Source organism: Pongo abelii, chromosome 7, assembly GCF_028885655.2.
Source record: "Pongo abelii isolate AG06213 chromosome 7, NHGRI_mPonAbe1-v2.0_pri, whole genome shotgun sequence".
NCBI lineage: Eukaryota > Metazoa > Chordata > Mammalia > Primates > Hominidae > Pongo > Pongo abelii.
The window spans coordinates 40,858,247-40,870,623 of record NC_071992.2 but is presented as its reverse complement, the minus strand read 5'-3'; the positions used below and the strand labels follow the sequence as shown (position 1 = coordinate 40,870,623).

General features: G+C 48.5%; 1 protein-coding gene across 7 annotated transcripts in view; it reads right to left on the bottom strand.

Annotated features, from left to right (window-relative positions):
* PLEKHA2 (pleckstrin homology domain containing A2) overlaps window positions 1-12,102 on the bottom strand; it is a 73,070-nt gene extending 60,968 nt beyond the window's left edge. For 2 of the 7 annotated variants that reach the window (XM_024250717.3, XM_063726378.1), the window contains exon 1: window positions 11,392-11,521. The gene's annotated coding sequence lies outside the window, so the exon portion shown is untranslated. 7 annotated transcript variants of the gene reach the window in all.
* Between the last annotated feature and the right edge of the window lie 275 nt (window positions 12,103-12,377).

The following is a 12,377-nucleotide window of genomic DNA, read 5'->3' as shown; positions in this document are numbered from 1 at the left end:
GATTGTCCTGCCTCAGCCTCCCAAGTAGCTGGGATTATAGGTGCACATCACCACACCCAGCTAATTTTTGTATTTTTAGTAGAGACGGGCTTTCGCCATGTTGGCCAGGCTGGTCTTGAAATCCTGACCTCAGGTGATCCACCAGCCTCGGCCTCCCAAAGTGCTGGGATTACAGGCATGAGCCACCATGCCTGGTCATGCCTGTCTTTTTCTGAAGTCAGGGACTAAAGAAGGCACTCTTTCTACAATCCTCTAAAAGTCCAGTTTTGTTTCAGGGGCCTCACGGTGGGAGAGGGCCCTCACAGACCCAAGGGAAAGATAAGCATTCAGGTTACATCTCCTGACTGTGGTTCTATCTCTAGAAAAAAACAGCTGCTCAGACGTCCCAAGAAGCAGCTGAGTCACAGAGCTCATCAGGAATGTGGGAGGTGGGGGGAAGGACTGGCTGCAGGAGAACAGAGCATCACACAGAAATGTGGCTCTAACTAGCTGACCCACGCAGCAGCGGCACGCTCAGATGCTGCACACAACATGAACCTCAGGTCCTGAGCCCTAATCCTCTGATGGTTCATTCTGATCCCATTTGTACATCCCTTGTCTCAACAGTTGCTAAGATTGGGTCCACAGAGCTGCCCCAGGCCCCCAGATCGCCTGTCCTCGCCTCCTCAGCCATGTCACCATAATCTTCCAAATCTTCTCTGGCTCTTCCTCTTCTTCACAGAGGCCTGTGTGGAAGTTAACTTTGCCAGCTCATCCCTAGCTTCTACTATTCTAGCAATGAGCCAGTGAGGGGAGAAAGGGGAGTGCCAGTAGTAATTGGTACTTAGATGGGGGAACAACTTGGTGTACATATATATGCTATCACCCCCAAATCCCCTGCCAAGACCAAGGCAAAGCTTCAAAATGTCTTTTCTAACTCTCACAACACTCTGACAGTTACATGGTTGGTTTTTTGATTGTTTGTTTTGTTTTCTGAGACAGAGTTTTGCTTTTGTCGCCCAGGCTGGAGTGCAGTGGAGCCATCTCGGCACACTTCAACCTCCACCTACTGGGTTCAAGTGATTCATTCTCCTGCCTCAGCCTCCAGAGTAGCTGGGATTACAGGCATGTGCCACCACATCCGGCTAATTTTTGTATTTTTAGTAGAGACAGGGTTTCACCATGTTGGCCAGGCTGGTCTCGAACTCCTGACCTCAGGTGATCCACCAGCCTCAGCCTCCCCAAGTGCTGGGATTACAGGCGTGAGCCACCACGCCCAGCCAAAATCACTTATCTTAAATTTCATTTTATGTTTTTATGTTTTAGAGACCCGGGTCATACTCTGTTGCCCAGGCTGGAGTGCAGTGGTTAATCGTAGCTTACCACAGCCTCCAACTCCTGGGCTCAAGCAATCCTCCTGCCTTAGCCTCCCCAGTAGCTGGGACTACAGGTGCACACCACCATGGAGGGCTAATTTTTTAATTCTTCGTAGAGATGGGGTCTCCCTACGTTGCCCAGGCTGTTTTCAAACTCTTAGACCCAGGCAATCCTCCTGCCTCAAGCCTCCCAAAGTACGGGGATTACAGGCATGAGCCACCACACCCAGCCTTAAATTTCATTTTGTCCTGAGTTCCCCAGTGTGAAAATATTGGGTAGCGGGTGACCGAGGGTGGTTTATCCCATGAGTTCGCAGGTAAGCCTGTGGGCATCCTGACAATACCCAGCCCTCATCTCCTGAGACAACATGGAAAGCGTTCATGCTGGGGCCGGGCACGGCGGCTCACACCTGTAATCCCAGCACTTTGGGAGGCCGAAGCAGGTGGATCACCTGAGTTCAGGAGTTCAAAACCAGCATGGCCAACATGGTGAAACCCTGTCTCCATTAAAAATACAAAAATTAGCCAGGCATGGTGGTGTGCACCTACAATCCCAGCTACTCGGGAGACTAAGGCAGGAGAATTGCTTGAACCTGGGAGGCGGAGGTTGCAGTGAGCCGAGATCACGGCCACTGCACCCCAGCCTGGGTGACAGACTGAGACTCCATCTCAAAAAAAAAAAAAAAAAAAGTGTTCATGCTGGGTTAGAGCTCTAGATACCCCTCTCTCTAGATGGTCCCTTCACCTTTGCTCTCATACCGTAATGAAACTATCTGGCAAGTAGCTTCCTGGCCTTCACAACACACAGCTAACAAAGCACACAGGGTATTTCTAAGAGAAGGGGCCTCTATCCAACCCACTCAGCACCCTATCTTCCCTAGCCAACCCTCCCTCGTGTTTTCTGGGTTTAGTGCAAAAATCATAATATAACAATGCTGGAATTATTTTAACAATCACTCCAGCCAACAATTTTCACATTTGCATGCTTTTTCATGTCTCTATCCACATAATTGGCCTTTTTAAAACTTAAGATGATGTCATAAGCATTTTCCATGTTGCTACATAGTCTTTATAATCATTGTGTCTAATGGTTGCATAACATTAATGGACTGGTTTTACTATAATTTACATAATCATTTATCTACAATTAAATTGAAGGTTGTATCCAATTTTTCACTATTATACATAAGGCTAAAATTTGTATTTTCATGCTTTATTTCGTCTTTTACATGGAAAGAGCATAAATTCCAGGTAATAATACAATGAGATCACAGGCTATGATCTTTCATAATTCTTGAGTCCTTTTACAAAATTGCTTTCTAAAAAGATTTTATCTATGTTGCAACCAGCAATATATTGTTACCATCACTATAATCTTACATATATTGAATGTTCTCATTCTTTTAAACTATTGGTGGTTTCAAATACATAATGATGTCTAGTGAGGTTGAACATTTTTTAAATGTTTGTTTCCTATTTCATCTCCCTTCCTGAACTTCATTAAAAGCAAATCAAGAGTACGTGCATACAGAATTCCTCTCTTTCTGTCTCCCTCCCTGTCCTTCTCTCCCTCTCTCCTTCATTCTCTCTCTCCCTCTCTTCTCTCTCTCACAAACAAACACCAAACCAAACCAAGACATAGCCTCGTATTATTCCAGTAACTAAAAAATGTATTTCAGGCTGGGCATGGTGGCTCATGCCTGTAATCCCAGCACGTTGGGAGGCCGAGGCGGGCTGATCACTTGAGCCCAGGAGTTTGAGACCAGCCTGGGCAACATGGCAAAACCTCATCTGTACCAAAAACACAAAAATTAGCCAGGCATGGTAGTGCATGCCTGTGGTCCCAGCTACTCAGGAGGCCTAGGTAGGAGGATCACTTGAGCCCTGGAAGTGGAGGCTGCAGTGAGCCGAGATCACACCATGGCACTCCAGCCTGGGTGACAGAGTGAGACTCCATCTCAAAAAAAAAAAAAAAAAAAAAAATTTTAATGAAAAGAAAAACAAAAAGTGGGAAGTTTTATATGATCCAGATTTCTAAGTAGTATATAAGTTCTTAAGTATGTACTGCAAATGAAAATAAGTATTTATGATAAAAGTGAAACTTGGGGAAAGAGAGTTTGCATGGAATCACCCATTAATCAGTGGCAGAAAGTGTGTTAAATGGCAATTAAACTGAGAGATTTCTGGCCGACACCTGCCAGTTGACTAGAAGCAGCTCATGAGAAGGAAGAGTCAACGGCTGCCTGCCAGAGAATGAAATTGGGGGCACTGGGAGGTATCGCAGCCCCAAATATCTCTCTACTGCCCATTTCCATACCTTAGGTTCCACCAGTGGAGATTCGAGCCAAGAAAAAAATTGCCCTGAGGAACTGAGGCAATGGATAACTTTGTCAGGCTCATAATATACAAGAGACAGCTGGGACTCAGACCCTGAGAAAATAGCACATAGCCCAGATGGGACACAGAGGCACTAGAGGGGCTGAAAGGGAAAGATCACTGCTTAAAACAGATGTTGTCTACTTGAAAAATGTTCCTAGGATTCTTATACACCCAGGACAGGAGTATGAACCTTTCTGGAAAGCAATTTAGTTGTATATATATAACAAGAAAGTAAAAAATGTTCATACCCTTTGACTCAGTCATTCTACTTCTAGGATTCCATCCAAGTCAATCAACAAAGATGCAAAGAAAGATTAAAGTAAAAAGATGGCAACTGCAATAGAATTTATAGTAACAAACAACTGGAAATGTCCTGAACAACACAATGGTTAGAAAATAATTCTTTTCTTTTTTGAGACAGAGTCTCGCTGTGTCGCCAGGCTGGAGTGCAGGGGCGCCATCTCGGCTCACTGCAACCTCCGCCTCCCAGGTTCAAGATATTCTCCTGCCTCAGCCTCCTGAGTAGCTGGGACTACAGGCGTGCACCACCACGCCCAGCTGATTTTTGCATTTTTAGCAGAGACAGGGTTTTACCATGTTGGCCATATGGTCTCGATCTCCTGACCTCGTGATCCACCCACCTTGGACTCCCAAAGTGCTGGGATTACAGGCGTGAGCCACCGTGCCCAGCCCGGAAAATAATTAAATAAACAACTGGACTTACTCACAAGGAAATATTACACAATGATTCAAAAACTCTGTTTTCAGGTTATTTTTAATGAATGTGGGGAAAAGTCACCACATCATAAGTTTTTTAAAAGATATGAAGTGGTACATAATATGATCTCAATCATCCAAATATTATTCTTATATTCCTATCTATGGTCTGTTTTAAAACCAGATATACAGTCACCAAAATAGTAAGTTATTATCTATGGGCCATGAGTGGAATTTCATTTACTTGTACATATTTTTCCAAATCTTCTACAGGGAGCATGTGTTACTTTATTTAGCAGGAGAGAAAGCTATTTAATTCCACACAGATTCCCACCCAAGTGTATAAGTTTTGAATCTGATAATAAATTTCTCAATTCTCCAGAGTCCACAAACAAACAAGGCCTTCCCTAAATTATAGCTCTCTTGGAACTTTTTGGTGTTTTAAAGACCTAAGCCTAATAAATAAATGTTTCACATCTCACAATTATCCAAGAGCCAGACATCTACCTGCCCAGAGGGCTTTAGCACCCTCCAAGCTATTTGGGCTTCTTACTTCGTATGGCAACATCCTCTGAGCGCCTTTCCTCCTTTCTCCTGCTGGTATGGTCCCTTGCTGTCTGGTCTTAAGAAGCGCCCAGGTCCTCGGGCCAACAGAATACTCAGTCCCAAGTCGATGCTGCTATTCCTCTATTCCTACAACACATGAGCTGTACCTTGAATCCACGTGCTCTGGGAAAAGGAAATGGGGACCCTGACAGGAACCCCCAGTGGAGTTTTCCTTCTTGAAACTTGGGAGATAAGACTGACATTTTAAAATAAGTGTCAGGCGAGGTGGTGTGCACCTGCAGTCACAGCTACTGGGGAGGCTAGGGCAGGAGAATCTCTTGAGCCCAGGAGGTGGAGGTTGCAGTTGAGCCAATGTCTCGCACCACTGCACTCCAGCCTGGGTGACAGGAGTGAAACCCTGTCTCAAAAAGACATACATACATACATACATACATACATAAAATAAGTGGCTGGCTGGATGAGTGAAAAGATGAATAGATTGATTTTTTTTTTTTGAGATATGGTCTCACTCTGTCTCCCAGTCTGGAGTACAGTGGCACAATGATGGCTCAATGCAGTCTCCACCTCCTGGGCTCACGTGATCCTCCCACCTCAGCTTCCTGAGTGGCTGGGACTACAGGCGTGCACCACCATACCCGGCTAATTTTTGTACTTTTTGTAGGTTGCCCAGGCTGGTCTCAAACTCCTAGGCTCAAGTGATCCTCTGGCCTCAGCCTCCCAAAGTGCTGGGATTATAGGCATGAGCCACTGTGCCCAGCCAGATAGATTTATTTTAAGAAAAGCTATAAAGGTATTAAGTAATGAGAGCTGTGGTTTTCCGAATAGCCCTCTTGATTTTGAAGATGGCTAACATAATTTGGAGACAGAGGAAAGAATAGAGGGAAATATGGGAGACTCTGCCTGACTACTTTAGCATTTTTGAGATAAATAATAAGAGAAAGTGATAACAGACATAAAGCCTTCAATGGTAACAGACATAAAGCCTTCAATGGTATTGGCTCAAGTACAAAATAATCTACTACAACCTCAGTTCAAAAATGAGAAAAAAATTACTTATTTTTAAAATTTAGAGATGTTTCTTTTACATTCTGTGTTAGCAGGACAAGGAATTTCTGGGATTTTGCTCCAGAAAATATTCAAAAGGTGCTTTTTGACAAGGAGTGGGGCGTGTGGTACATACATCTTCTGTCCTGTTACCCCTATCAGGGCAGAAGCTGCAAGCAGCAGCTTCAGTAGTGATTGAGGTTCTACCAACCAGAAATGGCTCAACTGAGTAACAGGAGAAAGTTTTTCGGGAAATAACATCAGAGATCTCAAAGAGGACTGTATGAAATACAGCAGACAGAAACTGAGGTATAGAGATATGGAGCAGTCACTCACCTATTGCTAGAATACATACGGACCACGTCAACAGAGTTCATATATGTTTAGATTTGCAGCATACATCAAAGTATATTGTGAGCCAACCACAGCCTTCGCAATGTACAAACCCAGTAAAAGCAACAGCAAAATGCAAGCATGGCTATTTGAGAACACATCCCTGAGAATGGGTCAAAGATTATAACCTAGGAAGTGTGGAAGCCTCCACTTCCTACTGCTCTAACATGGCCGCATTTTGAAACTGTCATGATAGCAGATTCCAAATAGTGTAAAGCGGGAGAATAAAGCGCGAGAGAAGGGAATGTACTGAGAATAAGTTCCCAGAGGAAGTGCAGGGTGAGGAATGCAAACATGTACAGGAATGAGGGGGGGCGGATCAGACAGGGTGCTGGCTTGACCCTGAGATAGCCCAATCCCCACTGGACCCTAGAACTTGGAGTAGAGAGCAAGAGATACTCAAGAAGGAATTGTTGAAAAAATATGGGGGGAGGGGTGTAAGGCAGGAGGAACTGGAAATTGATACCACTGCAATAAAGATGCCAAAAACAACAAAATATTTCAGACACTCATGACCTCTCTTCACAGCAGCCTCATCTACATTCAAAGAAAATGTGGTTGTTGGAGCTTGCAGGAAACAAAAGCCTGCCCGGGGCTGAAGGCTCGTCAGACCATCTCCACCAGAGAGGGCACCAGTGCAGGCACGCAGCCATACTGGCTTTACAGCCTATAAAAGCTGAGATCTCCAACTTTCAGAATTGTGGAAGTTCCCCCACAATGAATTCAGTTTCACTGTAGGGCTTCCTAACAACAGCTGCGAGTCCTGGAACTCTAATCTTCATTTTATAATGGACAATGTCAACCAGAGGGTACTAATACGTGGGCAGTTAAGAGAATGAAAAGAAAACATCATTTCTCCCGGCCGGGCGCAGTGGCTCACGCCTGTCATCCCAGCACTTTGGGAGTGGGTGGATCACGAGGTCAGGAGATGAAGACCATCCTGGCTAACACAGTGAAACCCTGTCTCTACTAAAAATACAAAAAATTAGCTGGACGTGGTGGCATGCGCCTGTAGACCCAGCTACTCGGGAGGCTGAAGCAGGAAAATCGCTTGAACCTGTGAGGTGGAGGTTGCAGTGAGCCGAGATCGCGCCACTGCACTCCAGCCTGGGCGACAGGGCGAGACTTTGTCTCAAAAAAAAAAAAAGCAAAAAAACAAAAAATATAATTTCTCCAACCTACTGGCCTTTTGCAAAGTGCCGGGGGTGGGGCAGGGGAGTGATGAGCGGGGAGCGTAAATGGCCTAGCTGTGTTCCTCTAAAGACATGTGCTTCTGTCTCTTGATTTAGGAAAGGAGGAGGGGCTGGGTGTGGTAAGGAGGATGTACAGGTGACAATAATCACTATGAGTATTTAAAAATTTTTTTTTTTTTTAGAGGCAGGGTCTCGCTCTGGTGCCCAGGCTGGAGTGCAGTGGTGCGATTATAGCTCACTATAACCTCAAACTCCTGAGTTCAAAAAATCCTCCTGCTATAGCCTCCCGAGTAGCTGGGACTACAGGCGCACACTACTACAGCTAGCTAATTTTTCAATTTTTTGTAGAGATGGGGTCTCACTATGTTCCCCAGGCTGGTCTTAAACTCTTAGCCTCAAGTGATCCTCCCACCTCAGCCTCCCAAAGCCCTGGGATTACAGAGATGAGCCACGGCATCCAGCCAATATGAGTATTTTTGAGGGAATTTTTGCAAGAAGATGACCATTCAAAAGGGTGTGCTGATTTCAGTTACCCATCCCATCCATGCAGCAGAGTGAAGGGAAAGAGCATGAGTCTCGAGCCAGACAGACCTGGAATCAAACGCAGAAAAGTTGCTTAAGTCTTCAGGGTCTATTTCCTAATCTGCAAAATGGAGATAATTGCTCTACCTACTTCAAAGGCTGCCGTGAGGATTAAATGAAACAATGTGTGAAAAGCGCTGGACACCCAGACATTGGGTAAATATTGTTGTTGTTAAACTGCATGTGTGGGTGCCTAACAAGGAGTACATGGTTGTCATTACTACTGCAAAGTTGCTTAACACTGGGCAGGCAGCTGCTGCATGCGCACCTCCATCCCTCTAACTCCAACGAGCAAATGTGAATGAAAAAACTGCGACTCTGGGATTCCTATCACAAGGAAAGGCATCAGCTTCCCTCGCTCTTCCCTCTACTCCAAGAAACACCACATTTTACATCTCTAAAAATTCTCCAGGAGGTTTAAAACAAAAAGTCCAGGCAATGCGCTGACTCCTTGGCCAGGCTACCCTGATAGTTAACAGAAACCTAGACATGCTCATCAGTTTCCAAGGAAAGCTGCCTCTTGATCCAGCCATGGGCAATCACACCAGCAGAGAGCTGCTTTGCAAGGGGCCAGCCAAATTTGAGTCCCAGCCTTCGCACTTTAACTGCAGTGCTTCTCAAGAGCATAAGGACAAGAGGACCCAGCTTCTCATCCTCTTCATCTCAGCTGACCAGGCACTGTGGGCAAAAGGCACACCACAGGGCCAAAGCCCCCAAGCCTTTTGCCCACACTGGGCAATATCAGGAGCCCCTGCCCCAGCAGGGCTGGGACCTCCACAGTGAGAAAGCCCAATTCCGGCTTTAATGCATAACAAATCACTTCAATCAACTGGGGTCAGGGCAGGGAAGGGGCTTTCCGAAGTTACAGTAGGGTCTCACTACACCAACCCCTGGCCTTCTCTACCGACAGGATGGGGCTGCATCCCTCCCACCTCTCGGCTGCCCTATCTCCCCCGCCTGTCCAATACCCCATCTCGATAATGGGCTTATATCAGGCAGGGCCAGGGTTCTTCTCTTCCCATAGGCCAACACACTATAATATTTGCTTTCCTTCCCTCCTTTCCAAAGCCTACCAGATTAGATTCCTGGAGTCCCATCCAGCTCACTGAGACAGATGGAAAACGGAAAGTAAGGCAACCCAAACTGTTCATGGTGGAAAAAGAGAGGGGGCAGAGCAACCCAACGTCCCAGCACCCAGATCCTCTTTTCCAAACCCTAGGTCTATCACAACCGGAATAAGTCGAGCCACAGCAGTTTCCGTGAATCAGAAGAGATATTCTGATGCACTGTGGTCTACAGCAAGCTCTCATCTGAGTCATCCAGGCTTTCAGAAGGGCATCACCCACCTGTCCATCTGTCCCACGAACTGGACAGGAGACCAACGCTGCTTGGGTCTTCCTAGTATTCTAGCACTTCGGCAAACACTTGGCAAGGTAGTGGGAGGGCTGCTCTGGGGCTCAGTTGATAGGGCTCATCAGCCTTCCCCTTCCCACTTCTGCAGCACAAAAACCTGCACCGACCAAAACCTGCATGTCTTCAAGATTTATTTTAACCACTCTAAAATACCGAGCTGAATATGGTTCAGCTCACTACCATGACATGATGGGACCTGCAGGCCCTATTTCCTTACACAGAAGAGAGAAGAAAGCACCAATGACAAGGAAAAAGAAAGGTTTGCAAAAACTCTTCACCAAAGGGCAGGCAGTTTCTCAATCAATACCAAGGTAATTACCAATCTGTGAAATGAGCAAGGCTCCCATTACCAGCCAGCTAAAACCCCACTAGGAGTGCCACAGACAATTTGTAGAAAGCATGCTGTAATGTACAAACAGGGTCAAAGGATACTTAGGTGTAAAGGCAACGACCGGACTAATAACTCCCATATGTACCACCTTGGTGAACCAAATCCCTACAGGTTTGAGGAACAACCACACTGCTCTTTTCTCTGCCATTTGGACAAGTGCAAACAATTCATGTGTTTGCATTCATTCATTAATGCAACAAACATTTACTTAGCACCTGGTACATGTCATACGTTGGGCTGGCCATAATCTAGACTACAAGCTAGACCTCTGATAGTGCAAAAGTCATCTGCCTTCAGGCGGCACATGGTGCAGAGGGCTAACGTCTGAGATGATGATGATGCTGTCTAAAAGCTTACTCTGGCTTCTCAAAACAAGGGGGGGGCTTACAAGTCCTGTAAGCTCCCCAAAGACAGGGTCCAGCCCTCCAGAGGTAAAGGAAAAAGAAAAAATAAAGACAGGGGTTGTGTTTTGTTTATCACTGCCTTGCATTATAACACATGTCAACAGAATGCAACCGAAATAGAAAACAAAAACTTCTATTCTTTCAAGATCTTTTGCTTTGCTGTTTCGGAAGGCTTCGCAACCAAAGAAAAACAATGACAAAAGAAGGGAAAATGGGACTTGGTCAGATATATTAAGAACACCATTAGTGCAATCTTGGGACTTCAGCCCCAAGTGCATCTACAGCTCAGCCTTCAGAGCCCCCAGAGCCACAGCTGGCTTTCTGGTGGGGTGCTCTCCCCTCCCTCTTCTCTGCCGTTTACTGTCCTCTGAAAACCCCACTTGGAGCCCTAAAGAAAGAAAGGGAGCGGGCAGGGAGAAGGAATGAGAAGGGGAAGATACATCCTGAACCTGTGTTCACCAAGAAGGAAGGAAGCCAAACCCTAAGGCTAGGGCCTGGGGGCAGGGCTGGCCCCGGGGAGGAGATGTGAGGGTGCTCCGGCCGCAGCGGGCCCTGCGCCCCTCTCTGGGCGTGCAGGGACACTTTTCCATTCTAAACGGCCTAGCTTCCCACCCCACCCCACCCCCCCACCCTTCTTTTTTCTTTCTTTTTTAAAAAATTTTGGTGAAATCGTCTTTAGGACTGGAGGAGAAAAGGGAAGCGTGTAAGGTGAGGAAGAAGTTGGTGAGAGAGAGAACGACAGCTCCCCTCGAGGGCTCACCCAACCTGGCACCGAACCTGCATTTTAGGGCAGTCCTTTTCACTGTCCGGAGTTCCAGAAGCCCAAAGACCAGGCTACACCCAGGAGAAAGGACAGGAGTCCCTAGGGGAGCCTTCTAGGCCTGTCATTTAATAAGGTAGTCCGGGGAGAAAAGAGGCGTCTCCACGGCCCAATCAGTACCCAAGGGACTTGCCTGGGGACGTTCTCTGCTCTCCTCCCCTCCCGCAGCCCGGGTAGTCGTTGCGGGGTCGGTGCCCCAGCGCCAGAACCCGCAGAGAAGTTTCGCTGCTGCAAACGTGAGAAAATGCAGCTCAGCAGAACTCCCGCCCCCACCCTCTCCGCGGCCCCACCCCCGCAGCCCGACCCCTGGCGGCGGCGACCTTGGCCACCCGGGGCACTTGGAGGAGGGGCTGCCCTCGGGGTTCTCCCAGAGGGTTGGAGGAGGCCTCCAGAGTCTGCGGCCACCTCCCCTCGCCTGTCAGCCACCAGGACTGGCGTATTCAGCCCTGCGCGCGCGCCCCTCGCGCCCCTAGGCCGCCAGGCCCCCGCCGGGGCGCCCCCTGCACCCCCAGCCCCGCCGGCCCCCGCGCGCCCGTCTGCGCCGCTCCGCTCCCGAGCCCGCAAGGGCGCCCAACTTACCCCCCCGTGCAGGGGCCGGGGCTCGGGCGGGGCGCGTTACATCGGGCGGGGTCGCCCCTCCGGCCGCCGGGTCCGCCGCGCTCCAGGGATTTCTGGGTCTGGCTGCCAAACTCTCCGCGCCTCTCGCTCACCTCGCTCTGGTCTCCCCCAGGGCCCCCTCCTTCTCTCCCGTCTCTCGGCTCTTTTTTCCGGGTTAATTACGTTTCGCATTAAAGCAAAACCCAGCCCCGGATGTGAGTACAATGCTCCGCGGAGCCCGCCGGGGAGGGAGAGGGGTGCCGGGGCGCCGCGGGCTGGGAGGGGGCGCGGCCGGGCGCCGGGGCCGCGCGGGGGAGGCGGGGGCGGGGCGCCCTGAGGCTGCGCCCGAGGCCGCCCGCGGTCCGCGCCTGGCAGGTGGGACCTGCGCCCCGGGACTGCCCCGCGGGGAGGCCCGGCCCCGACGCTAGCTCGGGCAGCAGGTGGCCGGGCAGGGGGCGTCCTCGCAGGAGGAGGCGAGCTGGAGCGCGAGCTCCCTCAGGAACCCCATTTCCTCCTCCCAGA